A 25,192-nucleotide genomic window follows, 5' to 3' on the forward strand; every position below is an offset into this window, starting at 1 on the left:
ACACCCAACAATATGATGGTAACTGAGTTACTGACCATTTCTTACCGCCCCGCCCAGCTCGCAATGAGTCAATACAAAGCAAGGAATGCAAATGATGTATGACTAAGAGTGTGGCATCCGAGAGAGGAACAGTGAACATTCAGTTCGGAATTACATTTCCAAAGCTGGCAAATGTTAGCATAGAATAATCTGGGGGAAATGTTAGAGTAACTGTTGAATGATTTGGCTCTTTGGGATCTTGAGGGTAGTAAGAGAGAACATGCCTTGCTTTTTCTCTCATAGAAGGCGGCTGCAAGGGAGGGATTGTTGATGCAGACCCTGAGACTCCACAGTGCAGTGATGAAGTTTAGATCATAAGCACTCACAGAAATATGTCTTCAATGGAAGCACAACTGAGACTCCACCAGCAAATGAGTACAGGGCAGCCATTCTCTCCTTACCCTGTCTCCCTTTTTCGCATATCCTCCCAACTATATCCATAATATGGTATTCCCCTAATTGTATCTATAGTCTTCAAGTCTATTGCAGTATCTCCTTGTGGAAATCTTCTGTGGTATACTTTTTAGTTACCCCACACCTGCTCTATTAAACTTAGCACACGTACAAAAACATATATGTATGTCTCGTTAAATGACTGAATTAGGAAAAAATAACGTTAAAGACATTTTCCACCTAATTTCTTGTGTCCAGTGTGGGGGGTGGTGAGAAGATTCATTCTGACCAGACTCAGTCCCCTGAGAGGCTACTATGGCAGAAAGGAAAAAAGCCCAAAAAAGCCATGATTTTCCAAGACGTTTTTTTTTCACGCACAGCATATGAACACAAGCAACAGATAGTGGCCAGCTCCAACTATCACAGTCTGGAGGGTGGTACTAGCAGAATTGTGGATCAGCGGAAGAGCAGTATATCGACAGCTTGCAGCCAGCTGACTATCGGTACTGCAGAATGGTGGATCATCAGAAGAGCAGCATATCGACAGCTTGCGGCCAGGTGACTATCGGTACTGGCAGAATGGTGGATCAGCGGAAGAGCAGTATATCGAGAGCTTGCAGCCTGGTGACTATCGGTACTGGCAGAATGGTGGATCATCAGAAGAGCAGCATATCGACAGCTTGCAGCCAGGTGACTATCGGTACTGGAAGAATGATGGATCAGCGGAAGAGCAGCATATCGACAGCTTGCAGCAAGGTGACTATCGGTACTGGCAGAATGGTGGATCATCAGAAGAACAGCATATCGACAGCTTGCAGCCAGGTGACTATCGGTATTGGCAAAATGGTGGATCATCAGAAGAGCAGCATATCGACAGCCTGCAGCCAGGTGACTATCGGTACTGGCAGAATGGTGGATCAGGAGAAGAGCAGCATATCGACAGCTTGCAGCCAGGTGACTATCAGTACTGGCAGAATGGTGGATCATCAGAAGAACAGCATATCGACAGCTTGCTGCCAGGTGACTATCGGTACTGGCAGAATGGTGGATCAGCAGAAAAGCAGCATATGGACAGTTTGCAGCCAAGTGACTCTCGGTACTGGCAGAATGGTGGATCAGCAGAAGAGACGCATATGGACAGCTTGCTGCCAAGTGAATATCGGTACTTGTAGAATGGTGGATCAGCAGAAGAGAAGCATATGGACAGCTTGCAGCCAGTTGACTATCGAAAGCCAGCAAGAGAGTTGTTCTTCCTGCCACATCAACGACTTTCCAAAAGAAAATCTCAATACAGATGTACAAATTCCTACCATAAGTGTTTAGTGCATCCGTCCAAACAGTGGTGCGCCTGGCCTTTTCAAAAACTGATAGGACACATTGCATATACTCCATTATTGTTTTAAACAGATAATAACAAGACATAAAGAAATGGAGCATTGATCATCCCGGGGTACTGAACTTTAAAAAGTGATTTGACTATTTGCAAGCGCCTTTGCCAGTTGTCCAAGCCGTGGATAAAGCGGCACTGCAGCATTAGACACATGCAGTACCTAATGCTACAAACTCAGCTGAAAGGAAAATCAATTCTATTTACAATCAGGGACTGATTGCTGGTCTCTTGAAAAACAATGGTTATAGTAAAAACGCACAAATACTCCATGTTGGTTGAAATCCAAATATATAGGGATTCAAGCTTTTCAATTTGGAAGATTGTATTTTTAAATGTTAGGTGTTGATGCATTGCCATTCTTGGTCTCGAGGACATCCGAAATATGCACACAGTGTAGGTTTAGAATGTCTAAAGGCGCCATTTACAAGGCTCTTTAGAAGCTCCTGGCTCCCCCCCTTGATGGTTGCACTCAGACCGTGGACCATTGTTGTTAGGGAGGAGGGAAAATAGAAGCATCGGCACAGGCTACAGACAAGCAAGGTGGAGCGGGGGGTCATTATCACAGCAATAATTTAAATGTAACGTTCAAAACTGATATCCAAATAAACAATTCACAAATGCTTACATTAATCGCTGAAAAATTTGAGCGGCTACTGCTGAGATCAAACAAGGCCAAATAACCTGGTCGTTACGATGCTGCTCATTCAGGAGGGTCTACCATCACAATTGCACTTACTGTGCTTTGCTAAGGGGGAAATATCTATTTGTTTGTCAGTTTGGACCTTCCCATAACGAGCCCAGCATCACAATATGGGCAATTCTCTTTTGATCATAATTACCACAAGCAAACCCACACAGGTTGCCGTGTTAGTCATCCTTAGTGAGATGCTGTCTTAAATGGGGTAATGGGAGACAGTTTGGAAGTGCTGCAGTACCTGCAAACAACCGTGGCAGTACTCTGAGCATTGCTCACTTAGGAGGGATCAAAATAGTTAACTGTACAGTTTCTGATTGATGCTGACATCAGCAAGTTTCACTAGACTGCCAAATCCATGCTTGAATCTGCATGTCGGCTGTAGGTAAGTACCTACTGTATATCAAGTGGTTGCACTATGAAGGTACCATTTCATGTATAATGCTTTGCTGTAATATTACCCTTTTTTATATGTATGTCCTAATTTCAGAGATCCCTCCTCTGGTGTGAGGGCTTCGAAGTGACTCATTCTAGCTGTTTTCTATTGTTTTCATCTGTATTTGCTGCAAAAAAAGCACAACTGTGCAGCGTGAATGTTTCATGTGCATATTCTGACTTAAGGGGATCTATTCTGAAGTTGTGGTGCTTCACTGGAGAAAGTAATTCTGAATGTGTTTTCAATTATTTTTATGCGTTGATGGGGATGGGGGCATGGCATGAGATTTGAGGGATTGCCCCTTTCCTTTATCTTTGGGGAGTTCTAACAGTCCTTGGCAAAGCCCCTCTGAAATATTCATATCAATACCCCTCCACTTCCCCACACTGGTAAATGCCTTCTTAAGCCTGTCCACCTAGCCCTGTTTGATATTTACCATTTTAGCATAACACCTTATTTTGTAGTGTACGCCGTGACAACGTCTTATGTTAGAGGTTGGAAGATGGAACTCCGGTGAACCTGTGGGCCAGGTTCCACTACCCACTCCATGACAGAGCCCCTGGAGAAGATGCACAGAAGATCCCATATGCTCCTCATTTCATCACCAACCTTAGGTTGACACCAGATCCCAGGGCCCCTAACACCACAGAGTATGTCATCCTAATACTCCCTATAGCCCTTTATTCCCAATCTAATCATCATTCGAAGGGAAAGGGGAGGAAGTATTCAGAGTCCCTCTATCTAACTGGTACTCTAGGAGATGCAAAAGGGAACCTGGACTGCCAAAATCCAGAAAGCATGTGGCATCAAGTTCACAAATCATAGTCATATAGCTACAGAGACCTTCTTCCAACTCATTTGAAGACCCACAATACTGATAATAGCTACATTGCCCTGCTGTAAGAACTAGAAAATATTGAGGCTGGGTACCACAAAAGAAATACACCAATTATGGGCAGAAAAGATGCACCGATCTTTTAATACTGTACAGTTACAAAGAAACAAATATACCTATCTAGCTCCCAACACCCCGCAATGTGTACCAGCCCGACAGAGAGAGGTGAGAGAGTGCTGGACGTCTAAACATTTGTGCTTTGATACAATTTTGAGTAATATTGTCCAGCCCCTCTTCACGTTAATAATCTGTGGTCTAGAGTTCGTGCCTAGTTCACATTCGGTTCACATAATATTTTGCAAAGGATTACACATGTTTGTATTTTCGCGGTGATACAATGACAATGTATGTTCCCAAATCCTACAGCAAGCTCCCTTTACAATTCTGTTTCAATCGAGTTCGGCCTGTCTCCACGCTCGGGGTTTGCTTTACATTGTTTCAACTGTGTATTTGTGGATGAGTCTTGTGAGCATAGACAATGCTTAGACAACAGTTCATGTGTAGTACAAGGCCTCATTACCTAGTCTAAACAGTTGGCTCTTGTACAGTCTAAAGATAAACAGAACTGAAAGGTCGAGAGGCTTGTTTACAAGTTGAAAACACAGTCCCCCATTTTAGAACAGAGGACATACGAACAGAAATCAAAATGGCGGATGACTCTTAAAATGGCTGCGAAGTCGATCCAAAATCGGAACCTTGCAACGTGGTTTTCCTCATAGAGCGACTAGTCTTAGGCCAATATAAATCAAAAGTAGGCACTATATTCTTTCTGTTTAACACTGCCCAGTAATTAAACAATGTATTTATTGAGGATACAAAAATGACAAACTTATGGTGAATTTTATTACGTCAAGCAATTGATGGATATTAATGCGTTTCAGGGAGAGTGCACCAAGAAAAATATGTTTACAAAATGCTCTAAACATTCTTGGTGTATCAAAAGAATACTAAACTATCATTGGAGAATTATAATGAAAGAGGAAGTATATAAAAATCTGAAGTTATGTCAATACAATTGTGACAAATATGTGAGTGAATTATTAATCAAAGCTAATTTTCCTATAGTATAAATTCAACAGCGTCTGTCAACACAAAAAAAGAACATCTTATTGCCTGAACTGGGTACTGTGCAGATATAGAATCAAAGGGAATTACATTCAAGAACAAGCAAAAAGATTTACTTAACATACATTACTGCGTTTATTTCTGTAGTTACTATTTACCGTAGCTGTAATGACTGTAAGACCGTCCAATTTTCAAAGGTGGTGAAAAGAAACTTCTGACCAAATATATTGTCTGTATTTTACACCAAAGAAGAAATGTCGATGCTTGATTGTTGTTGCTGTATCCATGAAGTGTACATTTTGTCCTAACTTGTCTGACATTTATATTTTGATGAATCTGATTCATGGAAAAATTGAAATGATTCTGTTCTGCAAGTCTGCCAGGACATACAAAGATGATGCCCTCACTGTAACAATACAAACCATGCATGTTGTTGGCTCTGGCCAGTAATTTGCATTAGTCATTCGAGAAAATGTAATATAGACACTGACTAAAACCTTGGCCAATCCGGATTCACAATTAAAAGCAACAACATAAACAAGACATTTCCATACGAAATCTCAAACAGCTGGTCCTTGTCATATTCGAAGGGAATGTCCAATGCCCGATTCCACCAGATTTCAATTTAATGTACAGCACTCCAGCATACAGTGTGCCGTGTGCTGCAGGTGAGATGTTTGGTATGCAATGTAATGCACTACATAAGAAATGCAAATCCTACCCCATATTCTGGTTTAGTTTAAAAATTAAAGTTTAGGAAAACGTTGAAACGTGCATTTCAGTGCACTCTACTAAACATTCGCTTAATGGATTGTGCGTGGGAGGGGAGGTGCCGATGGGGTTTGTGGAGACAGGGGGCAGGCCAGCAGGAAACATAGTTCCACTACTTCTTTTCGCACCCTTCTACCACTGGCAGAGACTTAATTCCGTGGGCACCTTCGAGAATGCCTGTTTGAACATCCCACTTTTAAGACTTTTCTGACCCGGATGTGACTCACTCCAATATTTCCGGTGACTGGCCATTTGAATACTGAACTGCATTGATGCACTGAGAGAGGAGGGCGCTTGCAGCTGGTGCTGGTAGCTCTCTTTCGCTCGTTCTTTCACATTACGCACGAAGGCATTCAGAGACGGCTTTGGAAAGTATTGAATTCCTAAAAGTGAATGAAATAATAGCAGACACTAATGTAAATATTACACACTTCTTACATACGGTATCCTAATTGCTCAGGAGAGAGAGCAGGATTCGCTTCTTTCCAGGCTGCAGTCACTTCCGTCCTCGCATCCTTCTGCTGGGGTGAGAATCCAATGTGTTGGTGTGTTTGGCACAATTATTAACACATTTGATGTGAATTTGATGCATGCCATATGAAATAGGTGGGAACATGCATTCATTAACATTTTTGTCATTCCGCGTTAAGTTCATTATGAAAGGAGGGAGGCTTCCTCCTCTCTGTTCTCTACATGGCTGCACAGTAGCTATACAACATGCACACACATGCACACATTAATAGTGGATGAGTGATGTCATCAGGTTGGCGACGTACTACAGGGAACGTTGCAATAGTTTTACAGCACATGATCTACTAATTAGAATCCACTGTTTATATATGTATACCGTGGCTACGGCCCCTGGGCATAGAGGCGCACACCTAACAAGAACTAAAGAAACAAAACAAAACCTTAAAATCCATACCAACAAACAGAAAATAAAAGCGCATACATCAATATATAAACAACAGAGCCAGTACCGGTACCAAACCAAAGGCGGCCCAAAAGATAGTCCACATCCAGAACAAGAAGGTCAGAAAAGCCTTACTTAAAAAGAAGTGTCTTAAGAGTTTTTTTTAAACACTGGCAGTGCGCGCATTGTCTGGCGAAGGTCATTCCATAAGGTGGGAGCTGTATAATCGAAGGCCAATCTGCTTCAGAGGCGTTGCTAGGGGAGGGCTGAGGGAAGCCCATAGCAACGGCCACGGGTCTTCTGCTTGTAGCCCCAGATAAAAGCAACTGTCCTTATAGCCCCAAAATCAGAACAGCCCCAGATCTTTTCCAGACCAAGCAACACCTCTGTGGTATTTGAAGATTAAATCTGGGTGTTGCCAGCAGGCAAGTGTTGTTTGAGCCCAGCTAAGGTACACATGATTTAAAAGATGACACATTCTATCACTTTATCCCAAACAGAAAAGTAAAACAATCCAGAGGCAGCTTGTCATTACAAACAGAGAGAGAACAAATCGGGAGCAGCCAGAGACATTGCTAGGGGGGTGCTGAGGGGGCTATAGCTCCAGGTCTTTCGGTTGTTGTAATGTTGGAAATGCATTGGAGGGACAGACCCTCCCTGTCCTTGTCCTGTAGTCCTTTTTCATTTGTGTTCTGTATTGCTTTCTGCCCAGGAGTCTATGTGGGACTCCTGGCAATGCAGCTCTTCTTGTTTCTGGTTTGGTGTACAGATCCATGGGATACCCTTAAGACACCCATGGGTAGGGGTACAACCCTGTGCCTCTAGTGTATGTTTATGGGGACCTGTGTGTGGCCCACAGAGCAGGGTATGGGCTGGTGGCAGCTCCATGCTACATTTGACAGGTGCTCTGAGTATCCTCCATTTTGGGATTCACAGGCCCTGCCACTGGAATCAGTTGATTCCTGATAGGAAACAAGATGGCCCCTGTGGCCTCTTGCTTTCTATTGCCTGTTACCTTGTTTTCTCAAAGTCCTGGGAAGCCCTGACTCTGTCCCTTCCCCCTGACTGGCTGTTGAGTGGAAGTTACATATATGGTGTTGTTGTGAAGTCCAGGCCAGACTGGCTGGAACCTTCCCAATGACTGTATGTTGTGGGTACACCATGTGCGTGGGACCTCGGTGAATGGAGTGTGTGACCAATATGCACTTATTGTTTTGGATGTCTGGTTTCTAGTATGAAACACAATGACTGAGACAGCCCTGCCTGAAACTGGTATGAATGCAGTGTGTAGTGTTTAATGGATGGGTACTTGTCCTAATACACATTCCTTGTTGTGAGTGGCTGATAGGGAGGAGAATGGCCTGAATGCACTATATGCCTGATTGGCTGACTGACTGCTGAATGCCCTTCTGAGTGATTGGTTGCCTGAGTGTGACACAGCAGACTGAATGAGAGATCAACTAGTATATCTGGGGGCCTCTCACTGCCAGAATTCGTTCAGAAGCTGAAGTAGAAACTGACATCGAAACTGACGCTGTTCAGAAGCTGAAGTTGAAACTGACGCTTGATCTTGACAACCGAGCCTGAAGAACAAGGTTGACTGCTGTCTCCCTTCGCCGAAATCTGGAAGCGTCCGAGCCGTAAAGACTGACCCAAGAGAAGATCTAGTTAGGCGCCCTCTTCCCGTGCTCCGAGGGACCATCGAGCACCGCTAACCTTCGCCGAAGCTCTACCCATGAACTAATGCACCTTTTTAACTTTTTGCACATCCTATCAGGACTGGGGACAATGCCAGGTGGTGGTATTGTTTGCTATGATCTCCTCTGGACAGAGTGTTCCTTTTGCATTGTATATTGTGAGAACAGTTTTACTAGTTTTAATTGTTTCTATAATGTCGCATTTCATTTTTATTCACCCTCTGCAAATATGATAGTATGATAAAACGTTTAAAATGATGCCTCAATTACTGCATTATGCTTGTACCTACCCTCTCTTATTCTCCTTTTGATCTGACTGTGATGCTGTCATTATGCCCGCTCCCAGGGAGCCGGTTCAAGCCCTGCGTCCCCGAAAGCGGACATCCAGTCCCCAAGGAAGGACCCAGCAACCCCATATAGGGGCCCTTTGGACAGTGTCCTGGCGCCTATGGCGCCAGGCTCATAAAAGACATCAGTCCTGGCGTCATAGGCGCCAGGCTCATTATGGAAGTGCTTGGGTGCACTTACCTGATGCAGACCATGCTGCTCTTACCTGATGCAGACCATGCTGCTCTTACCTGATGCAGACCATGCAAGTTACCTGTTGATTCATTCCCTCTTCCTTTCGGGTCCGCGCCGCATCCTGGCATTTCCGGACCCCAGCCCCTAAGGGGAAAAAAAGACATCAGCGTTAATGAGCGAATGAAAAGACATTACCAAAAAACGCTAATTAAAGACTTACCTGATTTCTACAAGGATTTCACCTCTCATCTCGGGCCGGTGCCTGTTCCCCGGCATTCCGTACCCCGGCCCCTATGGGGAAAAAGACACTAGCATTAGTACATTAATGCATGGACACAAGGGGAACCTCTTATCAAAAAAACTTACCTGGAAGCCAAGCAAGTTTGGTTCTCACCAATCCAAAAATCCAGTGAAGTAACTGGATACCAAAGCGCCCCTGCATCAGAAGCAGGATGGAGAGCTCGTCCTTCCAGACCCTAAGGTGAGACGCTACGAGGAATCACAGAAGGGTTTCGAGGAGGGTGAGAGGGGAAAGTGGGAGGCTGATTGCATTACCCCGCAGACAGTTAATCTCCTATTTTCGCCTACAGAAGGATACTTCTGCGAGCCAGACAAGCCAGATTTGGGGGCCCGGTCCAGTCCGTCTTCCTAACTCTGCGCATCACCTTAGAAGAGGTCACAGCAGCGCGAACCAGGCCAGTGCCTCCGTGGGAGTCAGGTGAGTGTTACAGATAATATGTGTTTTTGGCTAATGCCAAAATGTCAGTTAAAAAACTGCATTAAATCAAAATGAATTGAAATAAAAGAAATTATCGACATACCCATCTCAGTGATTTCTAGAATCCAATAGTATAGAAAACATTGCAAAAATAATAAAACAAACAGCAATACATGTCTACCATACCCAGTTGTGAAATATAACCTATTATATAAAATCAGATGTGATAAGGAACCATACCTTTCGAAATGTGACCAAGGGGTCAAGAGATAAGATAATCAGTCTGTGCAACAGCAAATCCGCTACTCGGCTTCAGAGAGGAGCTGAGACAATATAAATAAAACTAACTTCTGTCTTTAGTCCTTTGCAAGCTAATATCTTAAGTGATAAACCTCTAATATTCCAGTCATAATAGATAGGGGTGTAGCTTACCAGTTTTACTTTTGAAGCAATTGCTGAAACAATGCACACACACAATTGTTTTGTTTGCGGGAAACAAGCAATTGACAAAATAAGAGAAATGTGCACAAGAGGGACACGTGTTGTGACATCATTGTGTAACAGCACTATGATATCAGAGCGGGAGCCGCAACCGGAAAGCTATCACAAAAACAAAGTGCCACCATAATAATCATTAATATACAACCTGCTCTAATACAGAGCACTCCTGTCTAACATGTGAACATAATTAGAAGCATATTTGACTCACAGGTGGCTACGATTTAATCATAGTAGCCTGCATCAAGACCCAATTTTGTTTCAGACCATGACCAAGGTTTACAATATATATATACATATGTTAGTGCAAAGGTATGCATTAAGAAGGTCCCATACTACATTTTTATGACAAATTAGATTATTCCACATATAATAATTAAGAAAGTGATCTTCTGCCACAAAATGATTCAGGAAAACGTAGAACGTCCATATTATCATATTAATAAAACAATCTTCTAGGTATCCTAACAATGAGACAATGTTGGCATAATGTTATTAAAAAGAACGTAGTTCAAACGTGCTCCTGAAATTAAAGTCTCTATTAAATAGAACATGCAATCTATGCATAGGTATATAGTATCTTCAATTAATTAATTACAAATAACAATGTAAATTGCACTCTTCAATAATCCCTCGAGGGATTATTGAATTAAGTCGGTCTATCCCGAATGCCTTCCATTGTAACAATAATTTCTGGATGTTAGTGTCGGGGTAATTTCCCAGGGGGCCGGCAGGGCTGTCCGCGGACCTCCGGGGTTGGGGAGGCCCCAACTCCTCCCACATCCCAACAGAGTCTGAGGCACAAACAAGAGCAAATAGTTACTGCTGTTTATTACATGAAACAAGCAGGGACGGGCTCACAGGTCATAGGCATCCGAGAGACCTCTCGATTAAGGTGGGCTCGCAGGCTCTTTTTCTAGCTGTATGACGCGGCTACATGCGTCACCTAGGAAGACTGGTCCCAAAACCTAGCGCCATCGCGGGTTCGCTCCCTGAGTGGTAGGGTCAGTATGGGCACATATAGAAGAGGCGGTTAGTGGAGGAGAGAGGGTCAGGTGGTACGCTTGGGCCGTCCCTAACAATTGTTACACGAAAGTTGCTACAAGGGGACAATTAGTGATTGGCTAGACTATAGTGGCGTCATTGTGAGCCCCCTCGTTTTCTGATTGGTTCATCTGTGAGCCCCCAAGCCTGGGACCATCGATGTTCCCAGCTCGCATTGTACTTGGTGCTGGCAACAAAGTATGACTATGTGTCAGTGGCGGACAATGGACAGGTCTGTATATTGGCTGGTGTGCATGTCTTTCCCATCGCTGTAGGCGTCCAATTTGTCAATTCATTGTTGCAGACTGTGTCCCAGGCGTGAGACCCTAGCGCTTCTCTATCCCGTAGGGTTTGGCATTGTATCAGGTCGGCTCGGTCACATGTTGTGAGACCGTGGCTGGAGCAGAAATATGAGCATTTGATTTGTATTTCGGCTCTGAGGAGCGTCTAGCAGTGGCAGGTGTAACCTTGGCGCAGGGAGAGCGGCATGTAGATTGCAACATTGCAGCCTTGGCTATGGGCTCTCGTTGGAGTTTGTTCTGCGTGATCAGCTCCTTGCAGTTTTGTCTGAGAGGCTTCGGCCTGGGGACTTTTGCTTTGAGGCCTACTTTGGCCTGGTTTATGGGTGGCGGTACATGGCCCATAATATGGGGTTGTGAGGGCGACAGAGTATCATATGCATTAGTAAATATGTAAGGTTACATCTTCATGGTTTTAGTGGCGAGGAAGCGTCTGCAAGCATGTACACAAGCTCTTCTGGCATCTTGCATTTCTGGGGTGCTGTAGGTGGCCTATGTGAAACATAAAAATGATGCATGTGTGGGTGTAAGTAGTCCTCTATGTCATAGCACTGAGTACGTTCTTCATGTAGGTTGATGTGTGGGTGACCAATGTGCATGGTGGCACGTGTGTTCTTGTCTGTTGGCTATGTCATCATGGCATCTCTAACAATGGTGGTATTTTGTTGTTACTGTGTAATCGAGTTGATCCATATGGTCGATGTCAGTTCCACCTGAGGTTCCCGCACATGGTTTCATTAACGGGCAGGCTCCCTGGCCATGTGGGGCTCCGTCACAGTGGATCTTGACTTCTGGTGCAGCAGTGAGCAGGTCGAATTCCTCTCGCGGGGGGGTGTTGGGGTCGTGACGTCCTGGGCCATGGTTTGGAGGAGAATTGGGGGAAGGGATTCTCCCATTTTCCCTCTTCATTAGTGCCTTTAGTATCTGTGGCAAGCACTTCTAGTATGTGGATCCTCCTTTGGATAATCCAGTGTCTTCTTTTATTAAAATGTCTGGCAACCACCAAATTAACATTATTAGTATGTACATTAAACATCTGTTTATTCCATCTAATCGTTGCACGTCTGGTGGACAGACCCACATAGTAAATACCACAGGGGCATTTTACTGAGTAAATTATGTTCGGGGTATCCGTAAGTAGCAACTTCTGCCAAGGACGAGTATACTTGTCCTTTTTACATAGACTTCAATAATAGCCTGGCACTTAAGGGGTTACATTCTCCTGTTTTGTGTTGACAAACTTTGTTCCCTTTTACTACATTGTTACAATTTGTAAAATGAAGACAAGGGCATGTCCCTGTTCTAGTCATGCTTTGGGTCTTAGATATGTTTCGATCAGTACTGACTAACAAGTGTTTGAAGTTACTGCTTCTCTTAAATGCAAAGACTTTGTTATCTGCATTATTTTCATCATAGGTTAATGCATGCCAATGTTTGTTTATGGTTTGTTAGATATGTGTACCAAGGAGGGAAGAGAGTGTATAGTTTTAGTATGTAAAAGCTCTGTTCTGGATTTATCTGTTATTTATTCTTTTACAGTTTCTAATTAATGGTCAAGGTAATCTTTCTTAGCAAACGTTCTCAAACTTTTCTCAAATTCAAATGTATATTGGTCTTCATTACACACTATCTGTTTAACACGCAAAAGCTAGCTATATGGTAAACTACGTAGTATGCTTGGTGGGTGGAAATGTAATCTATGTAAGAAATTGTTCCTATCGGTAGCTTTACAAGACATTGTCATAGTCCGATGCAGACCACTTGGTATCACTTTTATATCCAAATAATGAATCTTAGGATCTGTTGGGATGCACTTACAGCGTCCGAGGCAGGCAAAAAGTCCAGGATGAGAACAACTGATTACCAGGTACCATTGTGTGAGCAGGGTGAGTTTTCTGCATCAGAAGGTGCATGTATCACTTGAAGATAGTTTTGACACATCTTAGATAACCACATATAGCAACACGGAAGGAGCAACAAATATATTAATGTTGCGGTTGCAGAGATCATAGATAGGGCTGTGTATATGCCCTGTGTTTGGTAGTTGTATATGTTCTTTAGTGAGGTGTGAGAAAAGAGTTGAAGGGTTTGAAGGTGATAAGAGGGGAGCCGTGTCTGGAACGTTCCGTGATTCGGGATAGGAGGAGCAGAGATGATGGCAATAAACCTAGTACTACATGGTCAGAGGTGCAGCTTGTGTGTGCCTTATAATGAGAAGGCCTACTGTCTTATCAAAGCAGTGTTGGCCACGCCAGGTTATTTTGATCATGTCTGAATTGGAGTGGTGAACTTCACGTGATGGACCCGAATTATTAATGTGTCAATATCCTCATTAACCAATCCTGTACCTGGATATAATAGTGACGACGTAGTAGGCCATGTGTCTAGGGAAATGTGTTTAGATAAGATATGGTAAATCGGTCCAGTGACTATAGGGGGTTATGGGCATATTCTAAAGGTGGTAACCAATGAGGATGGTGGGATAACATTGTAAACTATATATGCAGATTTCCGGTTTTTCACTATATAACTTGCAACTTCGGTATGCAGTGATTATATTGAAAAGAAAACAACTAATGACATTTCAACAAATGAAAAAACAACTTATACCAAAATAACTAATTTTGGGAAAAAACTAAAAATGGGGTTGGGAGTGGGAATTATGGTTTTGGGGTGGGGCATTTCGGGGGGACGAACAAAAAAGAAATAAGTTATTTTGGTATTCGTTTTTTTTATTCAGTAACATTTCATTAGTTGTTTTTTCATTTGATGAAATCACATTTAACCATAACTTACTGGTGCGTGAGGTCCGTTCGGTTCTATGGAACCATCTGAGACCTTTTTTCATGTAATAAAGCTTGTTTTTCAAAACGGTGGATTCTTTTGGATTACTTTTATCGTTTGGGTTTTGGGTAACGGTCCTCTTTACAGATCTTCCATGTTGGCTGTAAACTGGATGCATTTGTTGATAACATTCAGGTATACAAGAACAACAAGAAGAGTGTCATGTCAGTCATTCCATACTGCAAAAACATTGTCAATGAAACGTTATGCATCCAGAACTGATGGATTGTCTGTTAGTTTTACTCTCTGTTACATTCTAAAATAAGCCAAGTTAAGGCATGGTGCACGGCCCTACTTATAATCATTGCATTCACATTCAATTTGATATCACACATGTGTCAGCTCTCGTGAGGTCAGCTCAGCTGTGGACGGTTGAATGGCCATACCTCCTCTTTGATCCCTTTGTGATGGTAGGTAACGCCCCCCTCCAGAGAAAGCTGCACAACAGGCAGCTGTCCGGGGCCCAGGCATCAAAGGAGCACACCCATTCATAGGGAGCAACCTCACACCAGGTGCTGCATTTCTAAAGGCCATTTATCCTAGTGAGATGGGAAGGGGTGGGGTTAGTATAGACATGGGAGCTTTGTACATGTCTCTCTTCTTCCTGTTCCTTCCACTTCCTCCAGAGCAAACCACCTTGGGTGTGCTGCCAGAAGGGCAAAGTTCACTTCTTTTAAGAAGAGGGATTGGACAACTAAGGCAGGCTAGCTTTAGCCAATCCCCTGTGGGCTTTTACCTTTAAAAGAAGGGGCCTCACACCTCTTCTTCGAATCATCTTTTGGACTCCAAACCTTGAAGAAGATTTCAGTGGAACCCTTCCTTCCTTACCTGTAACTGCTTTCCTTTTTCGTTAGTGCTTCTTGTCATTAATATGTATTAATTACCTTATGATAAACCTTGTATTTAACTATGTCGTCGTCAAACAAACCTGTAAAACCTTTTTGGATGTTTGATTCGTACTCTCTGTACACTTTGTCACTTTGTCACCTATATCGGTCATAACATATATCATTGCAATGTAATCCTAATGCATGCCATGCTCCTAATAATAATTGCTATTGCACCATACCAGTGTTCAACACTTCACATGTCACTAAACAACCCAACCTGATACTCTAAACACTGGTCTCCTCACAAATCACTTACCCTGGTTCGCACTATTTGGGTGTTTGTTTACAACCCATCATTCACAATACTGCACAATTTGTATACCGACCATAGCCTTGAAAGAGACCCCTGTTGGGTAATAACACGTGTTCGCTGAACTGTACAATTAAATTCACCACATTATAAAACAACAAGAAGCTTCTGTAATTCTTACAAATTTAGTGAAGAATACCCAGTGTAAACTACTCAACGACCTAGTGCCAGTGTAACACAGGTTCACACCCTACCCTGTTCAAAACACTATTCGAGATGCAAGGCCACTGTCACACAAGTACCCAGTCACCGGCAGCATGGTCCCCCGTATTGATATCCACATTCTAGTGCTCTGCCATCCCTTGTTGGGCGAGCAGTCCTTTCCAAAATCCTCCAGTTGTGAGGTGAAAACAGGGGTTTCAAGGCAGAGGCAAGCTGTACCCCTAGCCATCCCCAGGGACCATTGGGGGTGAACCTGCTGCAAGAACAAGACCTGCTTCTCTGCCAGCCACAGCGGTACCCATGACCTCCCTGTGTTGAAGGACCCCTACAGTTGTGTGCCAGCCACCCCCTTGTTTGGAAGCCCGAGAACAATACCCACCTTGTCCAATAGTCCCGAGAGTGGGACTCACAGCATCCTGAGTGCCAAGACCACCAGGAGCCTAGAGCTTTCGGGGTTGAACTACTTGGAGTTCTGTTTCAAGAACTGTTTGACACATTTGAACCAGCAGGACCCTCTTGTGCCACCTTTTGCACTCTCGGATATTCAAATTCCTTGCACAGCACCAATAAGTCTGATTCAGTACTACCGGACCACCAAGAACTGCAAAAAGGTACTATATACTGCTAACTGCCCCAATGGTCTATTCCCGGGCCCTAGAGCCTGGTTAAGTGACTTATCTCTTTTTTACTCAAGAACATATCCTTTGTTAACATGCAGTTCTTTAATTGCCTTTTCTCCCATCTGTCTTAAAACCCAGAGTGATGAATCTACTATCTTTGCACATCCTTTGCTCTTGTGTTTTCTAGCTAGTTATTATTGTACATGGTGTGTTTATTAAAGTGTGTATATATTTTTATAGAACCTTGACTGGACATTCCTTTATTTTGGACTATTATACTTTGCTGTTTGGGTTGCTACTGAACCACATCCACAGCCCTCTTGAGAGTATAGCATTCCCATGGCATTCCCATGGCTCTTGTTACCACAACAGGTCTCTTATCAGTGTCTGTGTTACCAAAAGGATTGTGTTGCCTCTTGGTCTGTAGAAGTGTGAGGAATGAGTAGGCGTTTTATCCTTTGCTCATTCTTGTACTCCTGCAGGGCAGAAGTCAATTTGTCACAGAGTGCTTGTAAAACTAGCAACCACAAAAACAGAGAACCTCAAGCTTGAGTATGAACGCTACTCCCCTTAAAACCGAATGTATTACTTGGGGAGTTCCAACCGAAGCCCTTGCAACACCCTTCCCAGACAATGACCCCACCCTCCTTTCAAATGCAAATGGGTTTTACCTGTTATCCTTTTCTGTTTCCTTATACACTTTAGAGTTTTACTGTAAATACTTAGAAGTGGCTGTTGTGCTCCCAGCACAACTGGCACTAGCCTTTGTCCTCTGACCATCTGTAATGAGCAGTCCCCCCAAATCTTTGAGATGTTGTCTTGCATTGTGTGTTGCACTTATGTTCTTCTGGCTCACTAGTTACTTATGGATTTCAACCATCTTGAAATATGTCTGATTGTTAAGGGTCAGAGTTCTGGGATTGCTTGCCTACCAAACCTTTACCCCGTCCCAGCGGTCTGAAATCTTTGGCTCTCCAGATATTTTGACTACAACTCCCATCAGTCTGAAGCACCATAGTAAATGGTGAAGGACCATAGGAGTGTAGTCCAACACATCTGCAGAGCCACAGGTTTCAGGCACCTGCTTTACCCAAACACAGGTCCTCTGACCTGATACCCAAAATTCAACCTAAATAAGATCCATGTGTTCTTCTTTGAAAGAACCTCCCTGCAGGTAAGAATGATGACATCCAACCCCTCTATAGAATGTGTGCATTGAGGTAGGGATTCGGTGCATTCCGCTTCCAACACATGCTTTTATGTTTGGCTCAAACCGAACTATATACTCAACATCAAATTAAGTAGCTAAAGGCTAAACATTTCCAATCGTTTAAGTGCATTATTGAGTCTTTCATTGTTGTGTCATTTGTACTCTGTCTTCATGGCTTTGGAGCTTGATTCAGACTCTCCCTGTTACTGAATAGTAACATCATTGGTAGTGTATCTCCAGCTGGCAGGATGAAGTCCCTATACACCACCATTAAATTCGCAGATCACTGTGCACTGCTAACATTTTGGGGAGCTTTCCAGTGACTGTATCCAAGTTGCTGCATTCCACCAACATTATTAGCATAACTATTTTGTACGTTGGCATGACACAGAGTCACTTAATATTTCACAGCAGATTGAGTCTGCTAGTATTAACATCCTGTTGCTGTCTTTAAAGTGTATCCCGGATCTGCACATGGTATTTCGGCTTATTTTCATAAAGGGAAGTGGGAAGGAGGAGAGGGAAGGCTTCAATTAGCACTTACTGTGGTATTTCCTGATTAGTGCACAGGACAGTGCCAAGAGAGGTGGGCCATGCTGTTTATTTTTATTTATTTATTGATAACATGCACAAAGCATTCAAGGCGTTACATATACAAAATTATACATACATTCCATCAATACAAATCTTTAACATTAGTCTAAAAAGGTATCTCTTGATAAAATTAGATCACATTAAAACAAAATGCCAAATGACAGTTCTTTTAAAATAGAAAAAAACACATCATAAAATTACATCATGTAAAATATCAAATTCATATCATTACCCTTCATCAGAGTTTCCCATATCTCACTTATACTTCGATTGCTTTTTGAATTATCATAAGCTAATAAATATTTTGCCCACAGAGAGAGCAAACTTTCACAGTCACAAAGAATATCTTTTGCTGATTCAATAATATTCACTCCCCATAGCCTGTAGTACCTCAATTCATTTTGAATTCCCACTTTTGCACCTAGAATTACCATGGTGTGGCACATAGTAAATTTAAACAGCAGATAGCATCTAAGCATTTTACAGACTGGAAAGGCCATCTGGCAAGTTGGTTTGCACATTATCTCAGACTAGAATTCTAAATACATTCCGCTAATTCGTTTTGTTCGCAAGATTGACCATGTTTTGCTCTCTATTGCGACCATATATTACGTGTTTCACTGCTCATTTGATTTTAGCAATCGAATATAATTGCCATCCATGAATGTCATCATTGGCCCATGTGAAATATGTTAGACGGCAACTGTAAATTGTTCTAAGAGCATGCTGGTTCTTCAGTTGTTCATACTGTTTTAACAGGTCAACAACAAACGTATCATTATTTAGTCTAGTCAATTTCACATATAGTGTAGCCATCTTGTATTCTACTATACTGCTTACACTACTTATATTACATTCCAATAATATATATTCTCGATGTAAGTGCTTAGGCATTCGCAACAGTATCTGTAAGATTTTGGCTTTTCCAATTCTGTTACAAAATGACTTCCCCAGATTTCAGCAACATGTAGTAAGCCTGAAACAATCTTTGGAGAAGTTTCCTTGACAGCCTATGAAATTACTCAGTGCCACAGTGGCTATCACGCTTTTCCTCTTTGTTTCTTGCCAGTGTGGTTGCCAACGAAGCTTATTATCAATAATTACATCCAGGTATTTATAATACTCTACAATCTCAATCGGTTGTCTGTTAATGTATCACTTGCAGATCTTATTATTCCTGGGTTTTACTTTGCCTTGGAACTTCATTATCTTAGTTTTTCCTATATTGATAATAAGATGATTCATAGCAGCAAATCTTTTAAGTGCATCAAGCTTTACTTGTAGTCCTTATGGAGTATAATCTAGCAGCAAGAGGTCGTCAGCATAGCCTAAATAGCCTACCCTTGTTGTTCCGATGTTAATGTTGTTTATGAGGGGCACTAAGTCATCTCTCATAAAATCAGCCAGGCAGAGGTTGAAAAGCGTGGCTACTAGTATGCAGCCTTGATTGACTCTTCGCAGTGTTGCTATTGATTTGGACAGTTTTCCTTCTGCATCGAGACGAACTCTTACTGAGGTGTCATTATATAATAGTTGTATCATATATAATAACCCTGGTGCAATTCCCTAGGCTTTTAGTTTAGCCCAGAGTCTACTACAGACTATTGTGATAAAAGCTGCCGTAAAGTCTTTATAAGCTGTATATACTGACAGCTTTCGACATGTCCAAGAGTATTCAATTGCAGCTACTAGAATCGCAATTTTATGGGTAGTAGATGAACCTAGTCTAAACCCTGATTGATATGATTGCAGGACATGGTGGGTAGAAATCCATTGGTTTAATTCTATAAGTAGAATTTTGGCAAATATTTTTGCAGGGATGTCAAGCATCGCTAACATCCTGTAGTTAGCCGGGTCTTTCCACTCTCCTTTTTTAAAGATGGGTAAGATTATACCACTGTGCCAGGATTTCGGGAACCGGCCATTAATTCATATCCATTGAAATAAGATATTTAAGGCTCGGGCCCATTTATCAAGGGATAGCCTCACCAGTGCATTGCACAGGCCATCCGGGCCTATTGATCTCGAATTGGGGAAGTTCTTAATTAATTTGGTTAATGTGTCCAGAGTATAAGTACCACGCTATACAGTTGCCTAACTCGGACCTCTTACTTCTTCACTCACTGTTGTACCCAGCGACTTCGTTACATGGGATACCCAATTGCACTCAGGCACAATATTACTAGACAGTATTTTCTTTTTAGTCTTATTTATAGTAGACTACATTCCTTGTCTATTTTTATTCTTTGCCTGAAATGCAAGGGTACGCCACATCTCTTTCCTTTTACTTCTGCGGTGGCCTCTAAGCTATCGTTTGTATTGAAGTTTAGCCATACATATCCTAGCTGCAGCATCTATGTTTTTATCATATTGGAGGTTTCTTATAGTAGCTCTGAGCAGTTTTTTTGCTGTGTGTTTTTCAGCATCAAAGATGCAGTTTTTTGGATGTGACAGATTCCATCATTTGCTGTTGGATTGATAGTTACGTTTGATTATTGTAACCAATTTTATTGTTTCCACCAGCTGTTCAAATTTGGGAATCAGCTTTTTAGACAGGTCTTTAGGAGTGAACGCTGTTGATTCTAAAAATTTCGATAGTTCAAGTTCTGCTATTATTTTCCCTTTTTTATTTTGTGGGATTCCAAGTAATTCTATTCCCTGCGCAGTTTACCCCAATATCACCATCCTCTTGATATACTGGGTTGGTTTGCTCCTTAGTAGTGACTAATAAGAGAAATAGTGGAAAATTATGTTATGTTAGTAGCACTTTTAGAGCACACAGTCGCCCAAAGCCATCATGGTGCTAGAGAGAGGAAGAGGCTGGACCCAAGCTTAAGTCAAAAAAACATAAGTTTTCAGTGCCTTTCTAAAAACCGACTGATTAGAGAGAGTTTTCATGGCCAGCGGGGGACTGTTCCATAGCTGTGCCGAAATCACTGAAAAAGCCCTACCTCCGATGGGAGTGCGTGGGAAGAATGGCACTACAAGCAAACTAGCACCTGCCGACCTTAAAGGTCATATAGGGCAGTAGCGAGTGAACTTATCATGAAGATATTCTGCCCCTTGAATTTGCAGGGCGCGGTGTACCAAGCAAAAGGCCTTGAAAACAATGTACTGTTTGACCGGCAGCCAATGGAGTGAACGCAAGACCGGGGAAATGTGAGCGCCATAAAGAGAGCCAGTTGCCACGCGGGCAGCCATGTTTTGCAAGCGCTGAAGCCGCTAGACTAAGCCCTTAGGTTGGGCCAGGTACAAGGAGTTGCAGTAGTCCAGCCGGCTTAGTCCTAAGGCTGCCACTACTGGCAGACGAAGGTGAGCAGGGATACATTTTCAGGTTAAAGTGGCCAGACTGACAGACTGCCGCCACCTTTGAGTCCATCGACAGAGACGTGGTCATCACAATGCCTAAATTCTTCACCTTTTCAGTAGGGATTGGAAGGGAACCAAGGGAGAGAGGCCAAAAAGAGGATATGATATGATATGATATGGCATTTGTAACGCGCCTATACACAAGTGTTTCAAGGCGTGAAAAGGACACCCAGAGTGAGAGGTCAGGGGGACAACCCACCACCAGCACCTCTGTCTTGTCTCCATTCAACTTCAGCCAATTGTGGTTCATCCAAGCCTCCACAGCAGTCAGGCACCGCAACAGGCACAACGACATCTCGGCCTGATCCTGATCTAACCGGATCAGGATCTGTGTGTCGTCGGCATAAGAATAGTACCTGATGCCGAAGGAGTAGATGAGACACACAAGAGGCCAGATGTAGATATTGAAGAGAATTGGAGACAAGGCAGATCCCTGCGGAACACCACAGCTGAGAGAGAATAAACCAGAGAGAAAAGGAGGGAGAGACAGAGTTTGGGTTCTGTTGGCCAGGAACGAGGCAAACCAAGTCAGCACATGGCCTGAAATACCAGTTTGGGCCAGGCGGGTGATCAGGATAGGGTGGTCTACATTGTCAAATGCCGCTAAAAGATCTAGTAAAATCAGGGCATGACCCCACCAACATCAACCAGCCTGGCCATTTCATCATGGACAGAGACCAGGATGCTCTCAGTCCCCCGTCCTGGCCTGAACCCCGATTGAGCAACATCAAAAAGGCCAGTGGATTCCATGAAAGCAGAAAGCAAAGGAGAGACCAAGGATTCAAGAAGTTTCATAAAGAAAGGAAGCAGTGCAATTGGATTATAATTAGAGGGTAACAAAGGATCAAGTGAAGGCTTTTTAAGAAGAGGAATGACAGTGGCAGCCTTGAGCTAAGAAGGAATAGTCCCTGATTGACAAGAATTAACTGCCTCTGTGATTTCAGATAGCAGCCCTGCACATACATCTCTCATCACCACAAGAGGGATTATGTCAGAAGGGGCCCCTGACTTAATTCGTTTTATGGCGGTGGGAACAGCATCTTCGGTGAAGATAGAAAAGGATGACCAGCCATCCAAAGCTGACTGGCTTTTAAAGACAGCCCTGTCACTAGCAGAGGTTGATGTTAAACTAGTAGCCCGTGCAATGTTGGTGAGTATTTTCTCAATTTTAGTAGTGAAATATTGTGCCAGTGAGTCACAAAGATCTTGTGTCGGGCTGACGGAAGGGGAGAGTTTAGCATCCGAGGAGAGGGATCGTACCACTGAGAAAAGGGTCTTAGTCTGAGCAAGTGCGGATTCAATTTTTTGTTAATAAAAAAGCCCTCTTAGCTGCCCGAATAGCAGCTGAATATGAAATGGTGCATGCATTATACACAATTTTAACATTCGGGACATAAGCTAGCCATGACTTTCGTTCGGCCCGGAGCAGTAAAAGATGGAGCACCTTAAGGATCTCAGAGAACCAGGGTTCCGTGGGCAGTCTCCACAGTTGAATGAGTCTAAGAAGGGCCAGCCATATCATTGGCTGCCTCAAGCAGGGACTGTGAAAGGCCAGATAGGGTAGTAGAAGTTCATTACTAATTCTGGCCTTAAGATGTGGACAAGGGCCGATAAATAAGCCGAACGCCAACACCGTTGCAATCCTTTGCTGCATTTTAATATATTTTAGCACACATGGCACTAAATAATGGTCTGACCAAAGCACTGGTTCGGCAGGATACAAAAGCACAAGATCTGTATTTGATGGATCAGATTCAAGGTGTTACCAAATGTATTGGTGGGCCCAGAAACTACTTGAGTGAGTCCTAAGTCCTCTATGCTCTCAAAAAAGAGATTAAGAGCAGGAGGACGAGGATGGTTACATTTCAGGTTGAGGTCACCAGTACTATAATGTGGGTGAAGCGAGCAGAAAGATCAGATGCCATGTCCATAAGGGGCACGAGCAGCCCGGCATAAGAGCCAGCGGGGGGTAGTTCACTAAGAAGTGACATATAAAAGAGGGAGAAAAAGCACAGCAGAGAAGTAGCGTCTCCATGCAAGGGAGTGAGAAAATTCAAGCCTAGTGATTGCTAGGGAAGATTTAAAGATCACTGCAACTCCACCTCCCATTTGAGTGGAGGGGTAGTCATCATGAATAATTCCATATTCTCCTGGAATGGCTTGAAAGAGGGCCGGTGCTGACGATTCCTGCAGCCAGGACTCAAAAATAGTAACTGCGGCCGACGGTCAGTCAGTAGTCGGTAGATGTAAGAAGAAAAAGGCACAAGAAGCAACAGTGAGATATCAAGAGTCTTTGAAAATTGTGCAATAGGAGTTAATAAATCAGCAGACAGGCGCCTTGCGGGAAAAAGCTTGCCACCTTACCGGGAACTGGTTATTTGGAGGGGCAAGCGCAAGATTATCATTGCGAGTGAAATGTATGGTCCCCTGCCGACCTGTCTTAGCACGGATGGGCACAGACAGACTTGCCTTAAGAGCACCTTCGTTGCGCTGACGTCGCGCCCGCTGCGCCCATCTGCTGGGCGGGCGGTCAGTATGAAACATATGAAGCCAAAAGGGCGATGGACTATTCAGACACAATATAAAAGACACAATTGCTACCTATAATAAAATATTATGGAGGTAATTCATGGAATAAATTGGTGCTGAAATCAGTGGCGCAAGCAGGCGCAAGCGTGAAAAAGCCAGCGCACGCGTGCGAATTGCACGCGTGCGATTCATGGAAGGACATGTGTGTGTAATTTCCGGGATGTGTGCCAAATCCGCCGACCGGTGCATGCGTCATTTCCACATCCTGAATGCCGTGCGCAGCGCGCACAGCAAAAGTGCACAACGTCAGCACACACATCAAAAAGGGAGCGGAACAAGGGGCAGAACATGCGGAATGGGGAACAACGCATGAAAATAAGGGCGTAACAGGGGAAGTACCGCTGGGAAGTACACAGAACGCCCACACGCATGCGAACTACATGTATTTATGGAATCGAATAGGGAAAACCTGCGCACGTCAAAACACACACACACGCATAATTCCGTCTGCCACACGAAAGCAGGCGGAAGCGCCTTCGCGCAGCATAAAATTGCGCGCAAACAACACAGAAGCATATACAGCTACGATGAATGTCCCGTTCCTCGCGGCAGTGATCGTGGGACACCGCAGGAGGAGGAGAATAGCCAGGCCCTGCATTTTGTTGCCCAGGACCAGCCTTTTTGGGATGCCTGATGACCAGGTCTATGTTAGGTATAGGTTTCCACCTCATATCATCCTAGAGCTGGTCAGAGAGTGGGAGGAGGACCTTACATCGCCCACCCTGTGTACCATCGGAGAAGGTGCTCAATGTACTGCATTTTATGGCCACTGGGTCATTTCAGCGGACAGCTGCCATAGTGGGGGGGTCTCACAGGCCATGCAGTCACGCTGCCGACACTAGGTGTTGGCAATCATCACTGCGCGCCCCTCAGTCGCAGGCACATATACATGCCCAGAACACCTGCAGAAAGGCAGGATGTGGTCCAGGACTTCTACAGGATGGCATACTTCCCCAAAGTGCTCAGTGCCAAAGATTGCACCCATGTGGCCCTACGTCCACCTAGGGCCACAGAGCACATCTATAGAAACCGCAAGCACTGGCATTCCATGAATGTGCAGGTGGTATGTGATTCCAAGGGGATCATCACCTCTGTATATGCAAACTTCCCTGGGTCCACCCATGATAGTTTCATATTCAGACTGTCCGCCCTGATCTGGGCGCTGGAAGCTGGGAAGCATGTCGACACATGGCTCCTAGGTGAGTACAAATACCTGCGCACTTGCATACA

Source organism: Ambystoma mexicanum, chromosome 1q (assembly GCF_040938575.1).
Source record: "Ambystoma mexicanum isolate Mex_15411 chromosome 1q, UKY_AmexF1_1, whole genome shotgun sequence".
Classification (NCBI taxonomy): Eukaryota; Metazoa; Chordata; class Amphibia; order Caudata; family Ambystomatidae; genus Ambystoma; species Ambystoma mexicanum.